This window comes from Orcinus orca, chromosome 2 (genome assembly GCF_937001465.1).
Source record: "Orcinus orca chromosome 2, mOrcOrc1.1, whole genome shotgun sequence".
Taxonomy (NCBI): domain Eukaryota; kingdom Metazoa; phylum Chordata; class Mammalia; order Artiodactyla; family Delphinidae; genus Orcinus; species Orcinus orca.
In genome coordinates this window covers 85,659,649-85,671,736 of record NC_064560.1, presented here as the reverse complement: position 1 = coordinate 85,671,736, position 12,088 = coordinate 85,659,649, and positions in this window count along the sequence as shown.

Genomic DNA, 12,088 nt, shown 5'->3' with positions numbered 1-12,088 from the left:
GGGTTTATCTCAGGGCCCAGCCTGCTGCGTGGGAAGAAGCCCACATCCTGCTGGGGGAGGGGCCCTGGGTATCTTACCCTCCACTACTACCCACCCTGCAGCCTCCCACTCCCACCCCCCTGCTCACTCACAGTCACCAACTCCACCTGCCACTTGCTCCCTTACTCTCCTATTGAGCACCTACTGAATGCCAGGCCTGTGGCGGGACTGAGCACACACAGGAGAATCAGACACATTTCCTGCTCACAGCGGGGCGGGTGCACCCACCAGTGTGAACCCCATACCTAGTGAGACAGCCCCTGGGGGCAACCGTGGAGCCTTCATCTGGGAGGCAGCGTCTCCCAGGAAAGGAAGGGAGAACAGTTTACTTGGGAGAGGCTGATGGGGGCGGTGGCCCTCTAGCCCCTGTCCTGGCAGTGGTACCCCGAGCTCCTGGACACTGGATCGGGGCAGGGAGAAGAAGAAGGAAGGCACCTCTCCTGTTCCTTCCCCTCCCAGATGCCCTCAGGACACCTTTGCACCCACCTGCCTCCTGCCAGCTCCCTTCCTTCCCAGGGGAGTAACACTAGTGAGAAAGGCAGAGAAACTTGGTCCAAGAACCAGGGCTCTGGGTTCCAGGGCCAGTTCTCCTGCTCACTGTGTGAGCTGTGTGACTTTGGCCAAGGCATACTACACCTCCGGGCCTCAGTTTCCCCATCAGTAAGACAGGAATGCTCTCCTGCCTGGCCCACATGCTGACCTGGAGAGCCGGTAAGCTACTCCTGCAGAGTCAGGTACTGGGTGAGCTGCAGGGTGTTGGACCCACCCCTCCACATCACTGTGGTCTCCCCAGCCCATTGCACTCAGCACTCAGAATCCTCCAAGGAGAAGGGGGTCCCCCTTTCGGCTCTCACACGATTCATGCCTCAGGGTCCCTGGCAGCAAGTAGGTACTCTGCCAGGGTGGAGAAGGAGGGCTTCTTGGAGCTGTGCTGTGCCTCCAGAAGGACCTGGCCCCAGCCTACTGGAGCCCCTGGGCCCCTCACCAGCCCAGGCAGGGGATGGAGTGGAATGTGGCTGCAGCCCCTCTAGCCTTCCCTCACTGAGTCTGTGCTGGCATGGCGTGAGTGCTGCGGCTCTGCCCCTCTCCATCTGGGGCCGGGTGGCAGGACTGAGAAGGGGTGGGGGCAGAAGCCTGTCATCCAGAGGTCCCCGTTCTGCTGCACCCTGTACCCATGTGTGCCTCAGAGGTGCTGTCCTGATTCCAGCCCCACCTCTCTCCTTTCTAGGTGCCCCCAGGAGGGAAGGGGAGGGCTGAGACAAGGTCCCCAAATTCCAGACTGTCTACCTAGGAGGTAGAGTCGAAAGTCCCCAGTTCCCAGGTCAGAAAGCTGAGGCCTAGAATGGGAGACTATCCCACTGAGGCCACAGGCGTCAGCAGATGCTCAAGGGAGGCTCCTGGGGAGGCACAGTGCTCTTGGTTCGGGGAGGAGGTGCTCTGGCTCTGGAAGGGCTAGAGGGTGAGGATGAGCGAGACCACAGCAGGAGGAACAGAAGGGGAGGAGAAGCAGACCACCTTCGTGCCTGAACCAAAAAAGGGTTGTTCCTTGGAAGCCGTATTCCAAGAAAACAGTATGGGGCTTTCCTGGGCGGCGGGGGGCTGGGTGCCAAAGAGGCTGTGCGCCCAGCCCCTCCCCTCTGCGCTGGAGGTCCCTCAGCCTGCTTCCACGGCCCCTGCAGCGGCCCCACACCTGATGCCCACCCCTTGGGCCAGCCTCCTGAGGAAGGTTCCTGCTTGCCCTGCTGAATCAGGCTGAGTGAGCTTAACAACATCCGCCCTTCCAGCTTGGGGCAGGGGGATCACTCCCCACCTCCCACCGGGCATCTCCCCTCCATGGTCAAGATACCAAGGCCGTCCTCCAAAGCCTCTGCTGGTCACGCCCAGGGATGGGGCCTCCCCAGCTGCTCCGCACTGTGGCTGCATCAGGTACACACCCAACCACAGCATTTGTTGGGAAGCCCTGCACACCTCCCCACCAACCCCTGCCGTCCCCCAGAGTTAGTCTTACAGGCAGCGTCTGTGGGCAGGGTTGGCACCAGCTGGCCAAGGAGAATGAGAGGCAGTGCCCACACCCTGGAAACCTCACTGAAGTCCGGGGATTTGGGTGAGGAGAGCAGCCAGAACCGGGGACCCAAGGGTGCACCTGACACACATCACCCTGGAAATAGCAGTAGAACTTTCTAAGAGTGAGAAAGTCCTGAAAAAGCTTTAACAAAGAAACTCAGGTATGGAAGGCAGGGGAAGCAGGTATGGATTTTGGTTCCCATATGCCCTGGCTATGTGAAATCACTTAGTTAAAAAAAATTTCTAAGTGAAATTTAATCCACTTCGAGCCACTGGCTACCAGGTGGGAAATTCAATGTCCTGAGTAATTTTACTCCCACCCTGGAGGCCTCAAAAGGCCCAGAACATCAGAGAGGGGCCCTGCGGTCTTCGGTCCCATCTAGTCACTGCATGCAGGCTTGTTGACTGAACCCCCGAGGGCGGATGTCTCCACTTCCTGCAAAGCTTGGGCACAAGGACACCCAAGCAGCATGTCCCTCAAGGTTCATACCTGCTCAGGGCACGACCAGGAGCAGGACACCCTCCTTGCTACTAGCAGAGCCATGGCCCCCATGTCCCAAGTCTGGGGGAAGCTGTCTCGACCTCGTTCCTCTGCCTGCTTCCACCACAACCTCCCTAACTCCTCACTCCTTTCCTCCTCCTAGTTGGGGCAACCTTCCATCACCCCACAGTGTGCCTTGGCTCACCAAAGCCACCTCAGATCTGGCCCTTGGCGTGGGGAAGCACAAGTACGTCCTGGGGGTGGAGGGAGAAAAAGAGCCAGCAGGAGATACCACTAATGATGATGATGAGGACGCTTAACTTCCTGAACAGTTAGCCATGTGCCAGGCTCTGCCCTAAATGCTATACAAAGGTTATCCTATTTAATCCTCACAGTGACCCTACGAGGAAGGCACTGTTATTATTCCCATTTTGCAGATGGGGAAGCTGAGGCATAGAGAGTCATGTAACTTGCCCCAGGTCCCTCAGCTAAGTAAATAGGAGAGCCAGGGTTCAAACGCAGGCAAATTTCTGGAGACAGGGGCGTGGCTTCCACCAGATCCTCAAAGGCATCTGAAACCAGACAAAAAGCCACATGCCGGTGCCCTGAAGCACAGCCAGGTCACTGTTCAAACTTTCATCTCCTTCCTCTTCAGCTCTCTGGATTCATGACTCCTGGAAACAGCAGCTCAAAAAGTGGCTGGGCAAGGAGAAGCATAATTCCTCCTAGAAGTAGTGGAATTCATATTCAGAGTGTTCTTTATGGGAAGAAGCAAATTAAAATAGACAACCCATCAACTGGTCTAATCAAGAAAAATACTACAAAATGTAAGGTTAGAAAGGAAATATCAACACAGTTATGGAGATGACTTTTGTTAATGTACTTTTTAAAAAATATTTATTTATTTGGCTGCGTCGGGTCTTAGTTGCGGCACGCGGGATCTTATTTGCCCCGCAGCATGTGGGATCTTAGTTCCCCGACCAGGGATCGAACCTGTGTTCCCTGCATTGGAAGATGGATTCTTAACCACTGGATCACCAGGGAAGTCCCTGACTTTTGAACTTTAAGAGAATAGTACATACATTCTCCATGCTTATTAATTAGTGTTTCAACATTAAATAAAAATATTCTAGGAATATATTTGTAAATTGCCAAAATTGACTCAGTGAGTGAAACACCTATAACTACTGAAGAAATTTTACAGGTCATCTCTAAAATAGATCCGAGATGCAGAGAGTATTCGCATGAATTCTTTCAAACTGGAAAAACAGGTCATTTCTACTTCTCTATTTAAACTTTTCCCAAGCACATGGAGGAAATGATAGATGGATTTTATGCTTCCGAATTGATTTTACGAAGCTCACGTAATCCTGACACTCAAATCTGACAAAGATAAGCATGCTACCCTACCCACCTTCATGATGATAACCACAGACCAGTTTTACTTTGGCAATGGATACAAAACCCTGGATAAAAGGCCAGCAAATGGAACCCCGTGTTATGGTGTTGCCTAATGCAGTCAGCATTGCCCACAATTGTCCAGCACCCAGTGTTTGGCACGCTTCCCCGTGCCCCAGATCTGTGCTGGGGCAAAACTGGACCCGATATTTGGATCCAGGCAATTTGGACACAACATTCCCTTTTTATGGTCCTAAGTGCCCCTCTCAGGAAGCAGAGAAAATAAAATGGAGCAGGTGTGCAAAGCTTGCAAAAATACAAAAAGGCTACAGCTTGAATACTTGCCACTTGTTGGAAACTTGCGGTCAGCTAGAATACTCTGTTAGGTTGATAATTTGTCATTTCTTTTCCTTTTTGAGAAGTTCTTAAGTGTTTGTTTGTTTTTAAATGTTACATTCTCTGCTTTCTCCCTACTGGGCTTGGCAACGTCTGATTAAATAGTTAAGTCCTGGCAGAATTCCCTCTTGGCTGTATCAATATGCATCCCCCCAAAAAAACTTGGGGACAGTGACTGTGGGGACCTGGGCAACAGAACCCTGGGCCCAAGGGGCTTGATCCAGCTGGCAGCGCACCCCTGGCAGACAAGAGAGGTGGGTCCTTGGCCTCTGTCTGGGGTCCCAGTAGCCTGGGAGTTTCTCAGCCAGCAAATAGGACTGTCACTGCCCCTGGAGGCCACCAGATAGCACAGGACTCTATTTCCAGAATATGTGACATCAAAGGCCATCTTATTTCTTTTTTGTTTAGAAATATTTCTTTAGGATAATTTTTTTAAATTACTTTATTTATTCATTTATTTTTGGCTGCGTTGGGTCTTTGTTGCTGCACGCGGGCTTTCTCTAGTTGCGACGAGCAGGGGCTACTCTTCGTTGCGCTGCACGGGCTTCTCACTGCAGTGGCTTCTCTTGTCGTGGAGCACGGGCTCTAGGTGCACGGGCTTCAGCAGTTGTGGCTCGCGGGCTCTAGAGCACAGGCTCAGTAGTTGTGGCACAGGGGCTTAGTTGCTCCGTGGTATGTGGGATCTTCTCGGACCAGGGATCGAACCCGCGTCCCCTGCTTTGGCAGGCAGATTCTTAACCACTGCGCCACCAGGGAAGCCCCAGGCCATCTTATTTCTGATTCACAGCTATTGTCTCTTTCACTTTTGCAATATAATTCAGGCATTTTAAGGAATAATGCGCATGCAGTAAAATTCACCCATTTTAGGCATACATTTTGACGAGTTTTGACAAGTATGTGCAGTTGTAGAAAACCCCCCACAATCAAGATGTAAAATATTCCATCACCTGTTTTCTTATGCCTCTTTGTAGTCAATTTTCTCCCCTCACCCACCATCCCCTGGCAACCATTAATCTGCTCTCTGTCCCTACAGTTTTGTCTTTTCCAGCATCTCATATAAATGGAATCATTCAGTATGTGGCCTTTTGTATCTGTCTTCTTTTTCTTAACATAATGCTTTTGAAACTCCTCCATGTTGTTGTATGTACCAATAGTTTGTTCCTTTTTATTGCTAAGTAGTATTCCACTGTGTGGACCACAATTTGTTTTTCCATTTATCAGAAGATATGTCTTTGGGTTGTTTCCGGTTTGGGGCCATTATGAAAAAAAAAAACCTGCTGTCAATATTCACCTACAGGTCTTTGAGTGGACATACATTTTCATTTTTCTTGGGTAAATATCTAGGAATTAGGTTCTTAGTCACATAAGTGTTATGTTTAACTGTACAAAAAACTGCCAAAAACTGTTTTCCAAAGTGGCTATTGCTCCACGAAGTGGCTGTTGCCAGCACTTCGCATCCTGTGTGTGTTTTCTAAACCATTCTAGTAAGTATGTAGTGGTATTTCATTGTGGTTTTAATTTTCATTTCCCTAATGACTAATCATGTTAAGCATCTGTTCACATACATATTTTCCATCGTATCTCATGCTTGATTTAGTTTCTGTTCAAATCCTTTGCCCATTTTTAATTGACTTGTCTGTCATTATAGAGTTGGAAGAGTTATCTATTCCGGATACAAATTCTTTATCAGTTATATGTTTTGCAAATATTTTTTCCCAATCTGTGGTTTGTATTTTCATTTTCTTACCGGTACCTTTGGAAGAGCAGAAGTTTTTGATTTTGGTGAAAGCCAATATAATCATGTTTTTTATTTCTTTTATGCATTGTACTGTTTATCTTATCTAAGAAATCTCTACCTGAACAGTCATATTCTCTTCTATTTTCTAATATAAAGCATGTAACGCTATAATTTCCCTCTAAGTGCTGCTTTAAATTTTGATATGTTGTGTTTTCACTTTAATTAAAATGTTTCTAATTACTCTCATGGTTTTTTCTTCTTTGAATCATGAGTTATTTGAAAATGTGTTGTTTAATTTGCAACTATTTGGGGTTTTTCCAGATATCTTTCGGTTATTGATTTATAGTTTAATTTTATTATAGTGAGAGAACAAACTTGTGTGATTTTAATTATTTTTAATTTGTTGAGACTTGTTTTATGCCTCAGCATATGGTCTAACTTGGTGCAGTTCCATATGCCTTGAAAAGAATGTGTATCCTGCTGTTGTTGGGTGGAGTCAATCCTATAAATGTCATTCGGATTAAGCTGGTTAATAGTGTTATTCAAGTTATCCACAGCCAGGCTGATTTTCTGTTTAGTCACTCATTCTAACAAATATTGAGAGACAAGTGGATTTGCCTATTTCTCCTTTGAGTTCTATCAGTCGTACTTGTATGTGTCCTGATGGTCTGTTCTCCAGTGCATATACTTTGAAGTTGTTTTTCTTCTTGATGAACTTGACCTCTTTATCATTATGTACTGCCCCTCTTGATTCCTGGAAATAGTCTCTGTTCCGTAGTCTACTTTGTCTCGTGTTAATATGGACACTTGAGCTTTGGATCAGTGCACGTCTTTTCTTCATTCTTTTACTTTTAACTAGTTCTTTATATTTAACATGGGTTTCTTGTAGACAGCCTTGGGTTCTGGAGGGTTTTCCCCCCGCTGTTTGCCTGCAGAGGTCCCTGCCTGCCTCCACCTCGGAGCGGGTCCCTCTAGATGCTCTTCCTCGCCCCTTGGTGGTAGACTGCTGTTGCTGTCTCTCGGTCCTCCTGGCCCAGCCTCACTGAGCCTGCGCACCTGGGGCTCAGAGGGTGGGCCTTGACAGTGTTCCTGACCGTTGTCTGTGGGTCTTGGACAGGAGAACCTTTCCTGCCCCTCCCACAGGGACAAGTCGGTGCGTTGACTTACCCTTCCCCCAGAAGTAGTGGATCTTAGTTTCTGCCTCTCTTTCAGCAGCCCTGGGACCAAGTCTGCTGTGGCCTGCCCTCGCCCCCCTCTCACACAGTGGCTTTGGGAGAACTGCCTTCAGGAAGAAGGTGAGGTTGTGAGCCTGCCCTCCAGCAGCAGCCAGTCACCTCTTGCACGCCTGTGCCACCAAGGGGGTCTCTTCCCTCTCCTACTACTGCTCTGCCTCCAATCCTCCTCCTGGGAAAGAGCTGGGAGGTGGGGAAAACTCCCCACCCCCATACGTGCTCTCCCCAAGGCAAAACCCTGGGGCTCTTTGGAATTCAGTTCTCTTGGTTGTCTGTGACAACCTCAGTTCTCTGATGGGTTTAAAAAATTTGGCAAATTACCTGGCTGCTTCTTCTTGTCGGAAGGGGAGTAACATTTTCTTGTGGCTTTCCACATCCTAAGAGGAAGCGAAACTCCTCTCTTTCACTTCTACGTGCAAATAATCAAAGGGGTTTCTGTACACTAAGTGCCCTCTGAGTGATTCCTAACGCTTTCTCGGGCAACATTTGTGGCGTATATCTCATGAGTTTTTTTATTTCCCCACGGTTTGGGTTGTATTTGCTGTCACTTGTGTAGCTGACTGACATTTACTGAGCCCTTACTATGTTCCAGCACTAAGTGCATTAGCCCATTTCAAACCACCCCTCTCTTTTTCTCTCGCGCCCACATCCAATCTATCAGGCGATCCTTTGGCTCTATCCTTAAAATATACCCAGTTCAAAACTAAAAACAGACTTAACAAGGGCCCAGCCATATGCCAGAGAAATGAAGACTTATTTTCATGGAGGAACTTGTACACAATTGTTCACAGCAGCTTTACCTGTAATAGCCCAAACCTGGAAATTACCCAAACGTCCTTCAGAGGGCCAAAGGTGAAACCAACTGTGGTGCATCCACACCACAGAATAGCACTCGGCAATAAAGGGGTGAACTGCTGACACAGGCAACACCTAGGATGCATCTCCAGGGAATTATGCTGAATGAAAAAGCCAACCTCAAAAGAATACATACTGCGTGATGCCATTGATGCAACAATCCTGAGTAACATAATCACAGAGATAGAGTGCAGATTAGTGGCTGCCAGGGTTAGGAACAGGAAGGAGGGGTGTGGCTATAAAGGGGTGACACCAGGGATCTCATGGTGATGGTACCATCGAGCATCTTGATTGCTGTGGTGGTTATTCCAGGCTACACACGTGACAAAATTGTGTAGAGCTACACACACACACAAATAAGTGCACGTATAACCAGTGAAATCTGAGTAAACTCGATTGATTATGCCAATGTCAGTTCCTTGGTTTTGATGCGGTTCTGTGGTTATATGAGATGCTAGGATGGCTGGGAGTAGGGCACATGGGACTTCTCTGTGCATTTCTTTGCAACTGCTAGTGAATCTATAATTTCAAAATAAAAATAATAAAATATGCATAACTATAATCCAACCCCTTTTAATCGCTTGCCCTACTACCAGCCTCGTCCAAGCCACTATCATCTCTTGCCTGGATTATTACAATGGCCTCTTAATGGGTTTCCCTATTTTACATATAGTCTGTTCTCAACAGAGCAGCTTTTATAATGTAAGGCAGTTTCCGTCATTTGTGGAAATAAATGAAGACCAGCCAAATGAGAAAAGCAAAGGCTATTTTTTCGGAGCTTGCAAGGGAGTCAGCCACTATGGCTCTGTTTTGGCAGAGACTCAAAGACAGGCAGAGGAGTGGAAAGCTCTATAGTGGAAAACAGGGAAGGCTTCAGGTGTGCCCTGACCAGGGGCTGCGAGCCCCAGGAGCTGGAGGCGGGCTGACCAGAAGGGGGCAGCCTATGTGATTGGTTAGGGATGCATATTTGGCTTTCTCTGGTTGGTCCCAAGTTGGAAGCAGGGACAAAAATTAGTGAAGCTGTGAGTTATTAATCGAGTCCTGACCACTGGGGGCTGATAGTTACGGAAGTTATTGTTTTGCTTCCTGGATCGTCACTCGAGATAGCAGGCTGGCTTCCTGTGAGTCTGACTTCCGGCAGGCTGGCTTTCGGGGCTGACTGTTGCATATAAGGGGTTAGTTTCCTGGCAGGTTGCTGCAGGTTGAGGATCAGAGTTGTTTTTATATGTGGTCTGGCCCTTGTCTGTTTGTACAGTCAGTTCCTCTCCTAGAACTCTCCAGCAGCATCCCACTGCACAGAGTCCTTACAATGGCTACAAGGCTCCACGTGAACTGGCCCCATTTTCACCTGTAGCCTCATCTCCCACTCTCCCCCGCTCTCCACTCCAGGCACACTGGCCTCCGTGCTGTTCCAAAACATGCCAGGCCCTCTCCCAAGGCACCGGTGGCCTTCTAACATACTGTATGACTTTTTTTTTAATAATGTATATTTAGGCGAAGGGGCAGTGATCAGGGGAGCTGGTATCAACATAAGCTGCCCTCTGAAACCATCATCCCCTGTGCCTGAGTCGCAGATTCGGTTTTTAAGGTGCCAAAGCTGAGTTTGGATAATCGAGGCTGTTTGCAGTTCTTCCCAGCCCAGTATCCCGATCAGCATGGGTGTAAAAATCCGTTCCGGATGAGCAGGCCCTCATGCGGTACCCGTGTCCTTTCTTATTCTTAATGCTTGTTGTTTATGTCTGGCTCTCCAAACTAGAATGTAAATTCCACAAGGATAGGCATCTTGGTTTATTCATTCACTACCATTCCAACACCTATGACATTGCCTAGTCTAGCACAGAGTGAGTGCCCAATACAACTTTTTAGAATGAATGATTAAAAGAATAGGGGATTATGCGTGTGTGCAGATACGTTTAATGACATCTGCTAATTCTTATTGGGTGCTTGGAGTTTACTGGGCATTGTGCTTAATGCTTTCATATATTATCCCATTTTTATTCTTTATAGCTCTCCTATAGGGTAGGTATTATCAGGGCCACTTAATTGTTCAGGTAAGGTAGTCCCAAGGGACACAGTGCCCAGAGTTCCAGAGCTTCTCAGGAACCTACATAAATGATTAAAACCTGAGAAAAGTCTGACTCCAAAATACAAAAACTACAGAATAACCCAAATGAATAAATGTTTAATCAAATGTCTACAAACTGTCATCAATTGTTAATTTATGTCATTAATTCTGTGCCAATTTCTTTAATCATTAAATGTAGTGTTCATAAGAATTTCATTCTATTTGAAACTAATTTGTAGATTAGATTTTTTAAAACTCTGCAAGGACTTCCAGAATGCAAACGAATGCCCACAGAGTGCTGAGAACTTGCAGATAATTATACCGTGAATGAATTACTCTTAGCCAAATAATTTCCAAGGCAAACTTACGAAAATCACTTCATATTATTTTACAGTAATATATTTAATGTAGCAATTCTGTGCATTTTAATAATTGATTTGGGGGAGGAACCTCCAAAACTAATAGCACCTTATCCTAGGAAGGTCTTAAAATGGCCTTTGATATAATTAGCCCCATTTTGCAGATTTAGCTCCATGATCTGCAGTTTCCTGGTTACTCTGGTCAACCTCCCCCAATTCTCCTGGCCACATTCTCGCACTTGCCTGTCCCTCACTTCCCTCCCTAACCCCATCACCGCTCAGCCCGCCCTGGGCCTGGGTGCACACAGGGATGTGTGTATGTGTGAATGTGTATGGGAACCGTCAGGCAAGGTGAGCATCTCCTAGGCCTGCACCTCAGGCTCTGGTTCTGCTCTGCACTTTTTCTCCACAGTGGCAACTCCTCTGTCCCCAAGATCCTTCCCAGCCCTTGAAAGCACATCTGGAAAGAGAAAACCAGCCATCTCCCAAACTGCCACAAGATGGTGCCACAAGCGCATGACTGGGCTTCTGTGGGCTCCCTTCAAGGAGCAGAAACTCAGACCAGGAGGACAAGCATCCGGGAGACCACTCGAGTGTCCTCCTCACAAGCATCTTCTGCTCCTCAGGGGTGACTCTCAGGGCCCTGTTCTGGGCCCTGTGGCAGGCACAGTGGTTTGGCTCCTACTTCCTCTTGCTGTCCCTGTCTCCCTGTTGTTTTGTCCCTCGTTCATCTTCCAGCCTCCCTCTGTCTGTCTCTATCTTTCCCTCTCCCTCAGTCTCTCCCTCCGTCTCTCCTCTCTCCCTATCCCCACCTGTCTCCCTCTGTCCTCTGTCTGTCTCTCTCTACCTCCATCTTCCTCGGTAAATCTAATGCTGCTTCATCTTATTCAACAAGTCCATTTTAAAAACCAGCTGCTGGGACTTCCCTGGTCATCCAGTGGTTAAGAATCTGCCTTCCAATGCAGGAGACGCAGTTCAATCCCTGGTCGGGGAACTAAGATCTCACATGCTACGGGGCAACTAAGCCCAGGCGCGGCAACTACTGACTGAGCCCGCAGGCCGCAATCTATAGCGCCCTGGAGCCTGTGTGCCACAACTGGAGGGAGAAAACCCACGCGCCACAACTAAAGAGTAGCCCATGCGCCACAACGAAGAGCCCACGCCACAACGAAAGATCACACGTGCCTCAACTAAGACCCGATGCGCAAAAAAAATTAAAGGAAAAAAAGAGAAATAACTATTAAAAAATAAAAACCAGTTGCTGGTGCCCATTATATGGCAGACACTGTGCCAGGCTCTGGAAAGTCAATGACAGCACAGTCCAGGGGAAGAGGGTCCCAGCAGAGGACTGTGGTGGGCAGGTCCCTTTTATCCTCAGCCTCCTCCATCTCCTCGCCCCTCCCTTTCCTCTCTTTTCTTTCCCCGTCTTCTCTCCTTTCCTCTCTCTCTTTCCAGCCTCTC